Source organism: Camponotus floridanus, unplaced genomic scaffold (assembly GCF_003227725.1).
Source record: "Camponotus floridanus strain SB8 unplaced genomic scaffold, Cflo_v7.5 scaffold18, whole genome shotgun sequence".
Classification (NCBI taxonomy): domain Eukaryota; kingdom Metazoa; phylum Arthropoda; class Insecta; order Hymenoptera; family Formicidae; genus Camponotus; species Camponotus floridanus.
This window is the reverse complement of record NW_020229303.1, coordinates 1,672,565-1,688,912: the sequence shown is the minus strand read 5'-3', so window position 1 is coordinate 1,688,912 and position 16,348 is coordinate 1,672,565. Positions and strand designations below refer to the sequence as shown.

At 29.9% G+C, this 16,348-nt stretch overlaps 1 protein-coding gene across 1 annotated transcript in view; it reads right to left on the bottom strand.

Moving 5' to 3' along the window:
* LOC105249053 overlaps positions 1 to 16,348 on the bottom strand; it is a 34,407-nt gene that overhangs the window by 16,159 nt on the left and 1,900 nt on the right. The gene's annotated exons all lie outside the window — the stretch shown is intronic.

Genomic DNA, 16,348 nt, shown 5'->3' with positions numbered 1-16,348 from the left:
TTTGTTTTTGTTCCAATTTTCCCAATATGTACTCTAATTTTAAAATTTAACTTCTCGTAATTCGAAACTTATTTAGCATCGTACTGTGCACGATATTTTATTTTTTTTTTCTTGAAACTACTGATTTTATGAAAAAAATAAAAGAAATAAAAAAGTTTCTAAGTAAATCAAACTTTTTAATGCATATTTTTAGATGATCATATTTCGGTTCATTAAGAAGTTCTAATAAAAAATTGAATAGGGATTGCCAGTTTCAGCCCCTTATAATAATACGTAAGGCTGAAAAAAATATTAATAAATAACCCTTTTACTAGTAGAAAATACCCACCTAATTTTATTTCTTTAACTTGTTCCAAATTTGAGAAAAAAATAAAAACCTAATTTTCACCCCCATTTTTGGAGGAGAATAACTTTATAGAGAGAGCTATAGGAGTATGTTTATATGAAAAATCCTCCTTAATTTTCGACAAAGAATCATCTCCTAAAATTGTTCGTACTTATTAAGAAACACCCGATATATAATAAAGAATTTTATCTCTCTCTCTTTCTCTCTTCAAATATAATTACGTTCCCTTCTAAAAAATGAAAATAATATTAAAATTTATCAATTATTATTAATCGCAATAAGAAATGTCATCGAAATATAATTTGTTATTTATACATTAAAATTTCGTATTTTTAATAATATCAATGATTCCAAGTGAAAATTATTAATGTAATTTATTACAGCATCGTGTGCATTTTTATATTATTGATCGGAAGGTCACTTACAGTCTTTTTTATCCAGTCTAAATCGCACTTCCGATTACATCGCGAGCAGTCAAGCTGAATTGTTAATTCGCCGTAAAGTTTACGCGAGCACGTCGATTCGCGAATCATTTATTTTTAAGCGACACGTTAGTGGAAGAGGATATACATGACGTGGTCGACACATATGAGAGATACGTAAACTTCATCAGGCTCTCTCTCCTCGGCGGTGAATCCAGCAGAGATGAATGAAACGACAATGGCGTGCTATTCGCGTCGTGTCCATTCTTATACTCGGTTCTATGCGTTCTACGAACGCACTATCGCAGCCGGTATCTACGCGGGTCTACTATCGCAGGATGTTTTATGCGTTACAGACCGACCTAAAAGTTCATATGCAAGGAAACTGAATCATCGACAATCAACCGTGACTCTTTCGCGCAATCATAAATTTACATAAAGTGCCTGTGTGTTTTCAAGCACACACGCGCGCTTATTTGGTATATATAAAGGAGTAAGTACGATGGGAGTTTCCATATATATATGTATACACTGAGGAAAAACGTTGTTAACTTGAATGAACCGTCCAACTAAATTATTATCCTTTTAATTAAATATTTAAATAATAAATTAAATAATGCATATTAAATCTAGCATGATATTGATTTAATGCACAGAAAAAAAATAAGTGTCGAATCGAAACTTATATACTTCAACTAACGCGTTCATTGTTTCGTATATATACGGAATAATTTATAATCTTCTTAGAAGAATTTAATAATTTTAAATTTCAACAATATTATAAAGATAGAAGATTTAATTTTCTTGAATGGAAAAGAAACAATGTTAGATGGAAAATAACATTTTTAAATCAAAGATTATAATTTTCTTAAAGTGGAATTAAATAATTATATATTCTTGAGGTGACAATTATAATATTAAAATAAGACTATAATATAATCTTATTTATAAATAATTATTTAATTCCACTTTAAGAAAATTATAATCTTTGATTTAAAAATGTTATTTTCCATTTAACATTGTTTCTTTTCCATTCAAGAAAATTAAATCTTAAATCATAAGAATATATTTTTCTTCAACTATGTAAAATGGCTTCCTTCAAGTAAGCATTTATACAAGCAATTATTTATCCTTAATTAACGCAATATAATCTCATTTCAAGATTTACATGTTAAAACTAAATATATTTTCAAAACAAGAATGTCATTTTTTTCTGTGTGTAAATATTTAAATATTTCAATTAAAAAAATAATAATATTGACAACGACGATATGCATGTATATATTAATATTTAAATACATGAGATTTTTTGTTTATATTTTGTAAATAATTGTATTATTAATTTGCAAGTTATGAGAGATTGAAGGATTTTTTTTTCAGATTAAGCACACATAATAATACAATCTTACTTTGTAGTTTTCAATTTTTTAAAATTTCGAGCAGATATTATATTTTATTAAAATATTAAAACTTGATTAATTAAATCTTTATAATTAATGTTAATTTATAAATCTCGGAATATTTCATTTTGATCAGTGTGTATCATATAATATTTCTGCCACACCTACTAAGTATTTATAATTTATTAAAATATTTATTAAACAAATGTCAAAGAGTTAGTATATATTTATTTTATATTTTAATTACATCATTTCATGTTTTATTTATTAAGACTAATAATACCAATGGATTAAAAAACGTATAAACAGCGGAGGGATTATCGTCGGTAGCATAACGTTCGAGTTGTGGATTATTCAATTAACAACCTCTCAAATATTTGTCTGAAATTATAGCTTGTTATCAAAGTTATTCGTGCATTATGAGCGCATATTCGCGAGAGCTGTTCTCTGCAGTGAAATATACTTCATAAACTTCGTATAACCGCGCAATAAATATATATAATAAACCCGTATAGACTAGTAAAGTCCGCAAAGTGACGAAAATGGGTCATGATAGGTTTTGTTTGCGCTTTAAGCAAATAAATGTAGATTTCGATGGGCAGCATAAAATACGCTGAAGCTATTTCTCTACGAATAAAGCACTCTAATAACAATTGTATGCATTGAATTTAATTTTATTAGGATTTTAATTTTATTAAGAATTAGAAAGTGACATTTGATAAGTGTTAAAATTTGACAGTGAATTTTATGCGGATATAAAGAGAGAAATGTCGATAAAGTTCCTGATTATAAAAAAAATATGAGAAAAAAAATATATACATAAATAAAACTCTATGTCTCACACAATAATTACGAAAAATATTCATGTTTAATTATAAAAAAATATTTATATATCATTAATAAAATTTTTATATCATATTTATATAATTGAATATAAATATATTATAAATTTAAATATTTTATATATCAAATATAAAATATTTATATATCATTAATATAATCATCATATATCATTTTAAAGTAGAAACTAGCCGATTTGAATTTACGTCGATATAAAATCGCATGACCTTTTATTCTTGTACATCGATACTTGATATTTTTTATTCAAAACTGTTCCATTTACAGCTACTGTGAAATAACTCGCGACAAATTGCAACGTGGTTTTACACGAGAATCGCTTTTGTCTAGTGTATTATATTGTTCACCAACAAATCATCCGTACTTTAATCTTGTTACACGTTACACATGTCGCGAGAAATTGTCGATAAACTTCTGAAAATAAAATCCTTCGAAATATGAGACGCAAACCTAAAATAAAGTCGCCTTGTCATTTTAGATTGATGGCCGCGTAAAATAAAAATGAGAGAGAGAGAGAGGGAGGGAGGGAGGGAGAGAGGGAGAGAGAGAGAGAGAGAGAGAGAGAGAGAGAGAAAGGAGCGCGCGCAAAACGTGAGATTTCGATAGATTATTGGGCACGTAAAGTTAGTTGTGGACTTTTGGCATAAAGTTTTATTTTCGGTCTCTCTCTCTCTCTCTCGGTCGCCGAGTTTAGCGATCTCGACCACGTCGTTTCCGAATAAAACCCCAATGAGGAGAGCCAGTCCGGTCGAGCTGATCGAGCCCCTGGGGTATTTTATTGATGTATTGGTGTTATTATTGTTTGCTCTCTATCTCGATGGAGCTCGCTCCCTGACCTCGATCCCCTCCCTTGTCGATGCATCACCACGCGTGAAGATAATTTATACTGTATGTACTCATCACACACATGTTTCGCCAAAAGAGAGATGCACGTATAAAACGAATTTATATGACTCACGATGGACTCGTTCATTCATTATTTTGTAAAAAGATAAAAATATCATGTCTCTTTGTGCGACGTCTTTTCATCGAAAAGTCATAGTTTAAAGCACGATATAAACTACAAGTGCTATTGATGTCGATATTATTGGACTAAATTCTTATAATAATGTTTTCAATCAAATGATAAAAATCTCGATAGATGATAAATATCTCTATCAAAATTATATTATTCGATAAGAGAAAAATACACAGGCGGTATACAAAATTATTTCCATCTTCTGGATTTAAAGAATTGAAGAAAATATGAGAAATTCAATTTTCCTCCGTCATATTTATTTGTGTATTAAACAAGGGGATGTAGTAAGTTACAGATATCTCGTATGATTTGGGCTTAAGAGGGAGGAGAGTCCAAAGAGAAACGAAGAGTAAACTCGTACAAACGACCAATTGCAACCTATGAATAGTTCGTTCAGAGTTTGCCATCGTACAACGCACATCATGCCACTACACGTTATATAGACCTGACAATTCGTTAATCGTTTTATGCCGGACGCGTCAGACGCGTTAAACGCTCGTTCAACTGACCGCGGCTTAATCCCATCATGCATCAATTTTCACACTTATTTACGTCTGAGTCTCGATCAGTTTTACTGTTTAAGATCTTGAAGATTTCAGCTTAGTTTCATCTTTCAATACCTCGCAATAATTTTGATAAATTATGCGAATTACGAGATATTTCTAATTACAATGCTTAAGAATCTCAGTTCCTTTATTAAATTTAAAAGTTTTCACATCATTTTTATTTTAATAAAGATATCAAGTTGATCTTTTAGAATAAATTATATATAAATTTAATAGTTTTCTAATAATGCATTTTTTATATTTTTTTAGAATTTTATTATCCGAGTTTTCGATACGAAATTTAAGTCATACTAGGCATTACTTCTAAAATATAAATATTTTGTTTTCTCCAGCGAAATTTTCACCCAATTTTTATTTCAATAAAGATATCAAGTTGATCTTTTAGAGTAAATTATATACAAATTTAATAGTTTTCTAATAATAAATGCATTTTTTATATTTTTTTAGAATTTTATTATCCGAATTTCCGACACAGAATTCATAAATTATATTAGACATTGCTTCTAAAATATAAATATTCTCTTTTTTTCAGCGAAATTTTCATTCAATTTTTATTTCAGTAAAGATATCGAGTTGATCTTTTAGAGTAAATTATGTACAAATGGTTTTCTAATAATAAATGCATTTTTTATATTTTATTAGAAATTTTCACCCAATTTTTATTTCAATAAAGATGTCAAGTTGATCTTTTAAAGTAAATTTTCTAATAATGAATGTATTTTTTTATATTTTAAAATTTTATTATCCGAGTTTCCGACACGGAATTCATAAATCATACTAGACATTACTTTTAAAACATAAATATTCTGTTTTTTCCAGCGAAATTTTCACCCAATTTTTATTTCAATAAAAATATCAATTTGATCTTTTAAACTAAATTATATACAAATAGTTTTTTAATAATAAATGCATTTTATATATTTTATTACAATTTTATCCGACTATACTTTATTAAAATTTTATTATCCGATTATTTATTACAATTATTATATTTTATTATTCGAGTTTCCGAAACGAAATTCAAAAATCTAGACATCATTTCTAAAATATAAATATTCTGTTTTTTTCCAGCGAATCACCGAATTGAAATTCCATTCGCGTTTATTATAGGTATGTTTCAAAAAAATTTTAACGGCAAAAAAATCAGAAAATTCTTTTCATTCATTTTCACTCAGCTTTAAAGATAGTCCATACAGTTCGTTCATATTTGATTCGATTTAAGCGGGAAACCAGAATGGCCACTTTGGATCGCGTGTTATTGTTATACAACGTCGCGGATATCTGTATACAAAGTCGACGAATGTTCGGCATTCCGTCGTACATATAAATTAACAACATCGAGCACTAACGAACGTGATTATACGGGAACCGGCTTGGCAGTTTTGCGACTTTCGCCGACAGGATCGCCGATCTTTCGAATATTTCCCTCGCGTCGAAGAAGCAAAGATAATTTTAGCGATGCCGCGGACTTTTGAATATTTAACGATAGACACGAATCATTCACGATACCGAAGGAAAACACGCCGAAACCATGTGGTATCTTGTTGATTCTGAGTCAGAGGCGGGTCAATTCCCCGTTCGTTCTTCAATTCCATTTAAGCGTCACAATCCTCTTTTGCTGACGCTACGAGAATTTTAATTTAATTATTGCAGAAATTGATAATGGGGAAAAAATCGATGGGTCTTTTAGAATAGATCATTATCCATTCCAAATCATATAAATGATTCTAATTGATTAAATGTTGTGCTTGAATGATTCGATGCAAATTTCTCCATCGGAATAATTTTAATTGTTTATTAATAATTTTAACGTTTAATGTTTATTTTAATCGCATATATTCATTGTCATTTATTGTTGATACACCATCAGATTGCCCGTGCCAGATACCCGAATGCATCGTCCAATTAACCAGTTAATAGTCAGTTCAGCGCGATATTTTGCAATGAATCAAATCAATGTAGCGCGCAGTACTTCTCTCGTAAAGTATCTAAATTTGTCCTCTTGTTGAAATATTTTATATAAAGAATCTCACGATATAATTTATTAAATATTTATCCGATGACGTAATCAAATATTCATTTGCAATACGACGATTCAAATGTTTTGTTTTCGATAATTTACGAAAATTCGCACTGCTATATTTTATAATCTTATGTATTACTATTGAAACATTATATTAGTAGTAGGTAATAATTAAAAAATTAAAATTATATTAGTAGTAGGTAATAATTAAAAAAAAATAATTTAATTGGAATTCAAATCAAAATGTAGAGTAGTTAAGGATTTAAATGAGTTACAATCGATACTCGGTTACAATTAATTTTGTGAATTTAGAAAAAATAAATTTAATATTTTATATGAAAATTGGATTTAAAAGCAAATTTATAAAAATTTTTAATTTGCTTTTAAATTGAATGAATAATTAAATATGTACAAACTGCCCATGCGTCATTTTCATGAGAAAAGTCGTCGACGAGATAAACGTCCTGGAAAGTGCATTTAAAATAAAATAAAACTTTAGTTAAAAAAAAATAATTCATTTACGTAGAATAGATTAATAATTCATATTGAAACGTTAATTATTGAGAGATTAATCATTAATCATTTAATTAAGAAATTACAACAATAATTAAAATGATTCAAATCAATATTCATTAGAGTACATTAGTTAAAATAATTATTAGCATTATTATTAGTATCATCGGACAGAAGAATAATAAAGCAATTATTAATCTCTCCCCCCTAATTAATCGTTTCTCCGCAAAGTATTTCGAGAAGGCGCTCGCCAAATTAACGATCATTCCTATTATTACATCCTTTATGGATATCGGGAAGAGACCGCCTCGCCGTGGAAGCGAGGTTGGGAAGCACTGGTGTATCGCGTAGCGGGTCTACGTCGGCCGAGAGCGCGTCGCTTGCACCGGATGAACTCTCCGATCGCGCGCGCGCGTGCATTGGCTGTTCCCCTCCTCCTCCGCTCTCCTCGTCACCCCGTCGCTTTCCTTCTTCCGCGCACCTCCTCCCTCCACCCCGCTACCCCCGAAGCCGAGTCGTACACGACAGAGAGAGAGAGACCGTAGCCTCCTGCGTGCGTAGATCGTACGGTGCTGCCACTGGCGAGGAAGCGGGAGATTCCCGCGACGCGCAAATGAGTCACGCGCGCGCGGCGTTGCTGCCGCGCAACGTCTGACGAAGAAGCGCGGCGACGCGCGGCATTCCCTTCCTCGTCCCTCCTGCCGCGCCGCCCGCGTCTGACGGAGCGCCTTCCCCCACCCCGCCCGACCGCCCGTCCTTCCCCCTCCTCCCGCTTTCCGCCGTCGCCTCTACTCTTCGGACGGCCTTCGCGCGGCCACTACAGAGACGCACACACGACGCGCTCTCGGGTGCGTTCTCGCGCGCGCGCGCGCGGTCGGGGATTCCGTTCGACGCGGCCCGTCCCCCCTCTCCCCGCGATCCGTCCCACCCTCCCTCCCTCGCCCCTCGCGCGCGCATCGAAAGAGACTCCGACTCCGACTCCGACTCTCGACACGAATCCACGCCGCTCCCGGTGAACGGGTGATTGGGTCACGCACCCCGTCTACGTGTCCTAGGACGTTCACGGCCGCGTATCCCCGGAATCCCCCCCTCCCCCCTTTCCTCCTTTCCCTGCTTTTCGAGGAAGAGAGACTTTCTCTCTGAAATTGAACCGAATGTTTTTTTCTTGTTTCTTTTTTTTGGGAGGGTTTTGCTCTTTTCCCCCCTATAGATGTACTTCCTCTCTTTCGGTCGTTTCTCATTTCCACATTCTCCGTTTCTAATTTTATTTGAAATTCATCTCCCTCACGACGAAGCGTTGAAAGTCTCGCGTAACATGTAAATATCGTGAAACTTGGTTTGAACTTTCATTCGCGTATATACTGTGCATTTCTCGAATGAAAGTGAATTAGCGAGATTTTTAGTAGTCGCGCTTCGATCTCCGTCGTTACGTCATTTAGCGTTTCTGTTCTTTGCACAGAAAAAAAATAGGCGTCGAATCGAAACTTATATACTCGAACTAACGCGTTCATTGTTTCGTATATACGCAACCAATTTATAATCTTCTTGGAAGAATTATTAATTTCAAAATTTACAACAATATTATAGTTAATTATTTATTTTAATATTGTAATTGGAAGGAATATATAATAGGAATATATAAATATAATATTGTAACATCTCAGGAATATATAATTATTTAAGCCTATTTTAAGAAAATATTAATAATATATAATTATAAAGTAATTATAATATTTGATCTCAAAATGTTATTTTCTATCTAACATTGTTTCCTTTCCATTCAAGAAAATTAAATCTTAAATCATAAGAATATATTCTTATGATAAATTAAATCTTAAATCATAAGAATATATTCTTATGATTTAAGATTTAATTTTCTTGAATGAAAAGGAAACAATGTTAGATAGAAAATAACATTTTGAGATCAAAGATTGTAATTATTTTATAATTATATATTATTAATATTTTCTTAAAATAGGATTAAAAAATATATTTTCTTTATTCAACTATATAAAATGGCTTCATTCGAGTAAGCAATTATTCAAGCAATTATATTTTTTTCTTTAATTAACGCAATCTAATCTCGTTTCAAGATTTCCATGTTAAATTATATTTTCAAAACAAGAATATCCTTTTTTTCTGTGTGATCCTTATCTTTATAATTTCATAGATGTGACGAAGGTCGGATAATTCGATATTTTACATAGATATGCTATCTCGTAAACGATTCAAAATATGACTATCGGAAAAACAGCACTTCTACAAAGTTGGATTTAATACAAACTGTCAAATATTTATCATGGAATTAATCCAATGGGATAACAGTATGTCAATCCTAAAATACGAGTGATTAAATATCTAACAAAAAATATTTTTTTTTCATTACATATAAATTATTAAACATAAAAATTTATTAAACTATTATTTATTAAATTATTATATATAAATTTGTATTTATATATAATTATTTTTAATTATTATATATAATTATATATAAATTATAAAAATTATTAAATTTTTCATTATTTTCTTTTTTGATTTTTATATATTTTCCTCTTCGATTATACATACATATATATATGTATTGATATTAATTAATAAACGGTATTTGTGATTGCATTCGAATACCAAGTATTTTGACGTGCGCTAAATCGATGACGGAATTGAAGTCGGGGAGATCCTGTTATAATATGTATAACGCATTGTGTGCCTTTTACGTCGAACATGGCGCGATTAAAGCAACTATGATTAATTGTTGCGAAGATTGGCATTTCTTTTAAACTTCATACGTGTCTGTTTCTTACGTTTCGTTTTCGCGGGAAAAAGATACACACCAAGTACTGTTACTCAAAACCGGAAAAGAATTGCGTTATTTATTCGATAAACACTCGGTTCAATTTGTGTGACACACGTCGTGTGTGTTGGTATTCTTGATCGACAACATCTGATAAATTTGCAAACTCATAGAGATGTGTCGTAATATTTGTAATGAGATGAATAAATGTGAAGAATTCGCTATTAGATTAGTGCGTCATAGATATGAAAACAGCTTTGGCGATAAGCAGCACGTTCGTTAACAGTAGAATCTAATTAAACAAATCGGAGAGTAAACACGGAATCACATATTGTTTACATGCCTGACGCAGCAATACTTGAATGACTCAATTATCAAGCCGATTGACTAATCTAGGAAATACGTATTTACTTTGCTCCATTCTTTAATATCGAATTATCAGATTTTCGTCACATCTATGAAATTATCAAGACCACACAGAAAAAAAGATTCTTGTTTTGAAAATATATTTAGTTTAACATGGAAATCTTGAAACGAGATTATATTGCGTTAATTAAAGAAAAATATAATTGTTTGAATAATTATTTGCTTGAGTGAAGCCATTTTATATAGTCGAATCGAGAAAAATATATTCTTATGATTTAAGATTTAATTTTCTTGAATGGAAAAGAAACAATGTTGGAAAATAACATTTTTAAATCAAAGATTATAATTAAATTATAATTAATAAATTATAATTTAATTATAATCTTTGATTTAAAAATTATAATTTATTAATAAATTATAATTTTCTTAAAGTAGAATTAAATGATTATATATTCTTGAGACGACAATTACAATATTGAAATAAGACTATAATATTGTTGAAATTTAAAATTATTAAATTCTTCTAAGAAAATTATAAATTGTTGCATACATATGAAACAATGAACGCGTTAGTTTAAGAATATAAATTTTGATTTGATATTTATTTTTTTGTGTATAAGGTCGAATTATCAGACTTTTGTTACATTTATGATATTATAAAGATCACTCAGAAGAAAAGAACATTCTTGAAAATATATTTAGTTCTAACATGGAAATTTTGAAACGAGATTATTTTTAATTAAAGAAAAATATAATTGCTTGAATAATTATTTGCTTGAGTGAAGTCATTTTATATAATTGAATCGAGAAAAATATATTCTTATGATTTAAAATTTAATTTTCTTGAATGGAAAAGAAACAATGTTGGGTAGAAAATAAAATTTTTAAATCAAAGATTATAACTTTCTTAAAGCAGAATTAAATAATTGTATATTTATGACATGACAATTACAATATTGAAATAAGACTATAATTATTGAATTTAAAATTATTAAATTCTTCTAAGAAAATTATAAATTGTTGCCTGTAAACGAAACAATGAACGCGTTAATTTAAATATATATGTTTTGATTCGACACTTATTTTTGTTCTGTGTAGATAAGAAAAATTATCATAGACTATTTGTGTGGCTCAATAAAAGAATTCGAGAAATCACATTGCGATTAAGAATCCGAAGATGCGTCTGGCAAGAACGGCGAGTGTTCTACAATCCTCTTAAGCTTATTACAAGACCATAACAGGTTTTTATAGTCATCGACCTGCATTGTCAAGCGAATGTAATGAAGTTCGGTGGATTTACGATGGGGGTGCACGGGCAGTTAAAGTAAATTTAGATAGCGAATAAAGTAAATTCCATTGTATCTCGCGCGACCCGTTGCCTTTGGGCAAGATATTTCAATCCGCAAATGTTTGCGCCGCGAAATCCGAATTTTTCGCGTGATCTCGCAATTTTATTTCTAAAAAGATCGATATCACTTTTTATATATTTTTTCATTTAAATAATTCGTATATAATATGTCAGAAATAAAAAATATAAATAGTACAAAGCATAAAGTTATTTTTAGAAAATGAATACATTTTTTTAATTTCAAAACAACATTTATCGCGAACAGATTAAACATTATGCGTATCACTTCATGTAATATTTATAATGTCATATTATATAATATCTTTTTATTTTGCACGGAGAGCAGATTAATCGTGTTACAATTTTTTGCAATTCGCGTAATTTATATTGCAAAAAAAAATAGGCAAACAGATCAAATCGATTACGAAGAAATAATTTCATGAAAAGATATCAATCGTTCTTTTTGTGATGCACATTAAATGTCCTGACAGAAATTTCTTTAACAGATCGTAGCGAGAAAAAATTTCTACGAAAGTAATCAATGTGTGAAGAGAGAGATTCCCATCCTTTAATATCTCCATATATTTTTATACAAAATGTTTATAAAGAGAATGTTAATATCATGTTTGTATTATCTGTACTGACGTAGGATCGATATTCTTATAACGATAAATATTTACGCGCGAGATTTATTATCGTAGATTTTTTTAAAATAAGAGTTATTAACTTAGAAGTTATATAATTATTATATTAGGATTATATTATGTTTCATGTTAATGAAATTATCTAAAATTTTAAAATTACATATTTAATGGAATTATCTAAAATTAAAATTACATATTTAATGGAATTATCTAAAATTAAAATTATATATTTAATCGAATTATCTGAAATTAAAATTATGTAAAAAAAATGAGAAAATTTCAAATTTGACAGGCACGATTGCAAATTTTATTGCACTTTTATTATTTTTTATTATAATATAATATTAAAGAGTCATATTCTTGAATAGTTGAACATTTCTCAATCGACATATTTTTCCAAGAATACGTAATAACGTCGCTTTAGAAAATAACATAGGTTTTCATTCGTGGCCGAACGTTCGAAAGCGTAACAGAGATGTTTACGGAATATGAATCCTCTTCATTCGTCTCGTTTCTTTAACTTGCTCCGCGGACTTCTCTCATCTTCGCGTGCTATTGTTTACACACAAAACAACTGCCAAGTTCATCGCGTGTTTATACTTGTTTCAAGGAAATATTAAGCATTATAGCGGCCACTTATTCTCGAATCGCATCTCATCATTTTCCGTTTTCTCAAGAAATTACAGATACAAAAATGTGGAGTTGTTGTTTATCATTCACGTGGATATAAAAAAAAAAAGAAATAATTCTACGTAAATCAATATTTCCAAGATCCGCGATATTTATCGCTCGATCGTAAATATTTGTTCGAAAAGCTAGATTAAAAAAAAAAATGTGCGCATTTTTATCGCTTCTTGTATGGGAATATATTCGCGCTAGTTCGAATCGAGCTTGTATACAATTCCGGACGAGAATCCCCGCCACGAATAGACGACAAATCGAGAGAAATTCCGACGATCCCACTCGCAGCCTGGTCGATTCCGGCTTTATACGGCTCGGTCGCCGCTTCTCTCGCCGTCGTGTCACCATCGCTATAGACGTTATACTCTCCCGCTCGCTCTCCGTGTCTTCTTAACTCGGCGTAGCATGAAAATAGCCCAGCGTACTTGGAATATCGCGTGGCCTACGCGCTAAGCATGCTAAAACGGCGTCGTAGTTGGAGCAACAGACGCGTGTATGCGAGCGATTACACAAACGAATGCGGCTAACGATGCCTCGCTACCAGGGAATATTATTATGTGTACACAGGGCGTTTCTTAATAAGCGTGAAAAATTTTCAGAGATGATCCTTTGTCGAAAATTAAGAGGGTTTTTCTTAACATTATGCTACATCTCGCCCTGTATAGAAAAGAGAATAGGTGTCAAATCAAAAATTATATACTTAAACTAACGCGTTTAATTAACTTTTATTGTTTCGTATATAAGCAACGAATTATAATCTTTTTAGAAGAATTTAATAAGTTTAAATTTCAATAATATGATAAAGATAGATTTAATTTTCTTGAATGGAAAAGAAACAATGTTGGATGGAAAATAACATTTTTAAATCAAAGATTATAATTTTCTCAAAGTGGAATTAAATAATTATATATTCTTGAGATGACAATTACAATATTAAAATACTATATTATAGTCTGATAATTCGATATTACACAGAAAAAAATAAGTGTCAAATCAAAAATTATATACTTAAACTAACGCGTTTAATTAACTTTTATTGTTTCCTATATAAGCAACGAATTATAATCTTTTTAGAAGAATTTAATAATTTTAAATTTCAATAATATTATAAAGATAGAAGATTTAATTTTCTTGAATGGAAAAGAAACAATGTTGAATGAAAAATAACATTTTTAAATCAAAGATTATAATTTTCTCAAAGTGGAATTAAATAATTATATATTCTTGAGATGACAATTATAATATTAAAATAAGACTATATTATAGTCTGATAATTCGATATTACACAGAAAAAAATAAGTGTCAAATCAAAACTTTATACTTAAACTAACGCGTTCATTGTTTCATATATACGCAATAATTTATAATCTTCTTAGAAGAATTTAACAATTTTAAATTTCAATAATATTATAATCTTATTTTAATATTGTAATTGTCGTCTCAAAAATATATAATTATTTAATTGTACTTTAAGAAAATTATAATCTTTGATTTAAAAATGTTATTTTCTATCCAACATTGTTTCTTTTACATTCAAGAAAATTAAATCTTAAATCATAAGAATATATTTTTCTTGATTCAACTATATAAAATGGCTTCATTCAACTAAGCAATTATATTTTTCTTTAATTAACGTAATATATAATTTCATTTCAAGATTTCTATGTTAAAACTAAAGATATTTTCAAAACAAAAGTGTCCTTTAACTCTTTTTCTTTCTAGAAAATATCCACCTAATTGCATGTCTTTAACTTGTTGTTCCAAATTTGATAAAAAAATAAAAATCTAATTTTCACCTCTATTTTTGGAGGAGTGCAACACAGGCAAGGATGTAAGAATATATGTTTATATGAAAATCCCCCCTTAATTTTCAACAATGAATCATCTCCTAAAATTTTTCGTATTTATTAAGAAACACCCTGTATATATTCGCCTATTTAAATATGATATTGATATTTTTTACGTCGAGTTTGGATAAAAAAAGTTTCCCATTCTAATAAATAAAATTGCGAGATATAAATAAATAAATTCTATAGTTACGTATCTCTTTAAAAATAAATTGTTTAACGACCTGGATTTATTTATTTTATATTTGTATTTGAGCAACTGTTTATTAACTCTTTGACTTTTTATTTTTAATTTATATTTTTAACTTTTTATTTTTAATTTTTATTTTTAATTTATATCTAAAGTTATATTTGTAAATAAAAATATTTTATTTACATTATATTTGTATAAATAAAAAAAGTAGTCAACATCAGTGATGAAAAATAATAAAGTATCAGGAGGGAATCTCCACAAGATTAAGAATAGAGAGAGGAAAAAGATATTTCATCTGTCATTGCATCTTAGAAATTACATTTCCGTCAAAAATCTTTTCCCTTTACATCGATCTTGGTTTTGTTTTCCAAAGCGACTTGGACAATCTCTACTCGTTCTGCAACTTTGGTATCTACCTTTCGAGGTTCACATGTACTTGTTTGACCAGAGATAATCCAAAACGATATTGCGAGAATCTGCGATTAATTATATATATATATATATATATATATATATATATATATATATATATATCCTGCGAATTTATGGCCTTAACGTATTCGATCTCGCGTTAATTTTTCGCGATGAAAGCAACCTTTTGGAATTGCTCTTTTTCAATTAAACTTTCATTCATCGAGTGAAACTTCAGCAACTTCAAATAGAAAATATGTGGTTGCAAGAATGCAACAAATGCAAAACTGCATAATGATTTCCGCTGCCTCTCCTAATTCATTTGTATTGATTTATTCCGCGCCTCGGATTTTCACTCCTTAAACGAGCAATTACAATATATGCAACACGGAACATTGTTGTAACATTACAACAATATTACAACAATGTTTCATACTGCATAAATGCGCGGAGTTAATTATAAAATATAACATCAATTATGAACGACACATTACATTAGAAAAAAAAATAATAATAATAACAATAATAATAATGAGTGTAGAGGAATAAATAAAAATAATGAAATAGGAATAAAAAAGGAAGGAAATGAAAAAGAGAAGCGACAGGAGCTTTCAGACATTTAAAGTTCATCCTGCTATTATTAGAGGATTTTTTTTTTTTAAGCAAAACTCGTTTTTATAGATCGGGCGAAAATACATCCCGTACGTTCATTTTGGCGAGTTAAAAATAAAGCACGGCCGCAGGCTTATAAATAAAATTGTATTAGACACTCAAGGATGGGAACCCGTTAGTCTCAGCGACGATAATGTCAAACGATTGGCACTGTCGCTCCATTCTCCTTTTCTCCTTTTATTGGAAAGCAAGCTCGGCGCGATAAAAAGAAAAAAAAACCCCTTTTCAAGCGAAAAAAAGCATCGT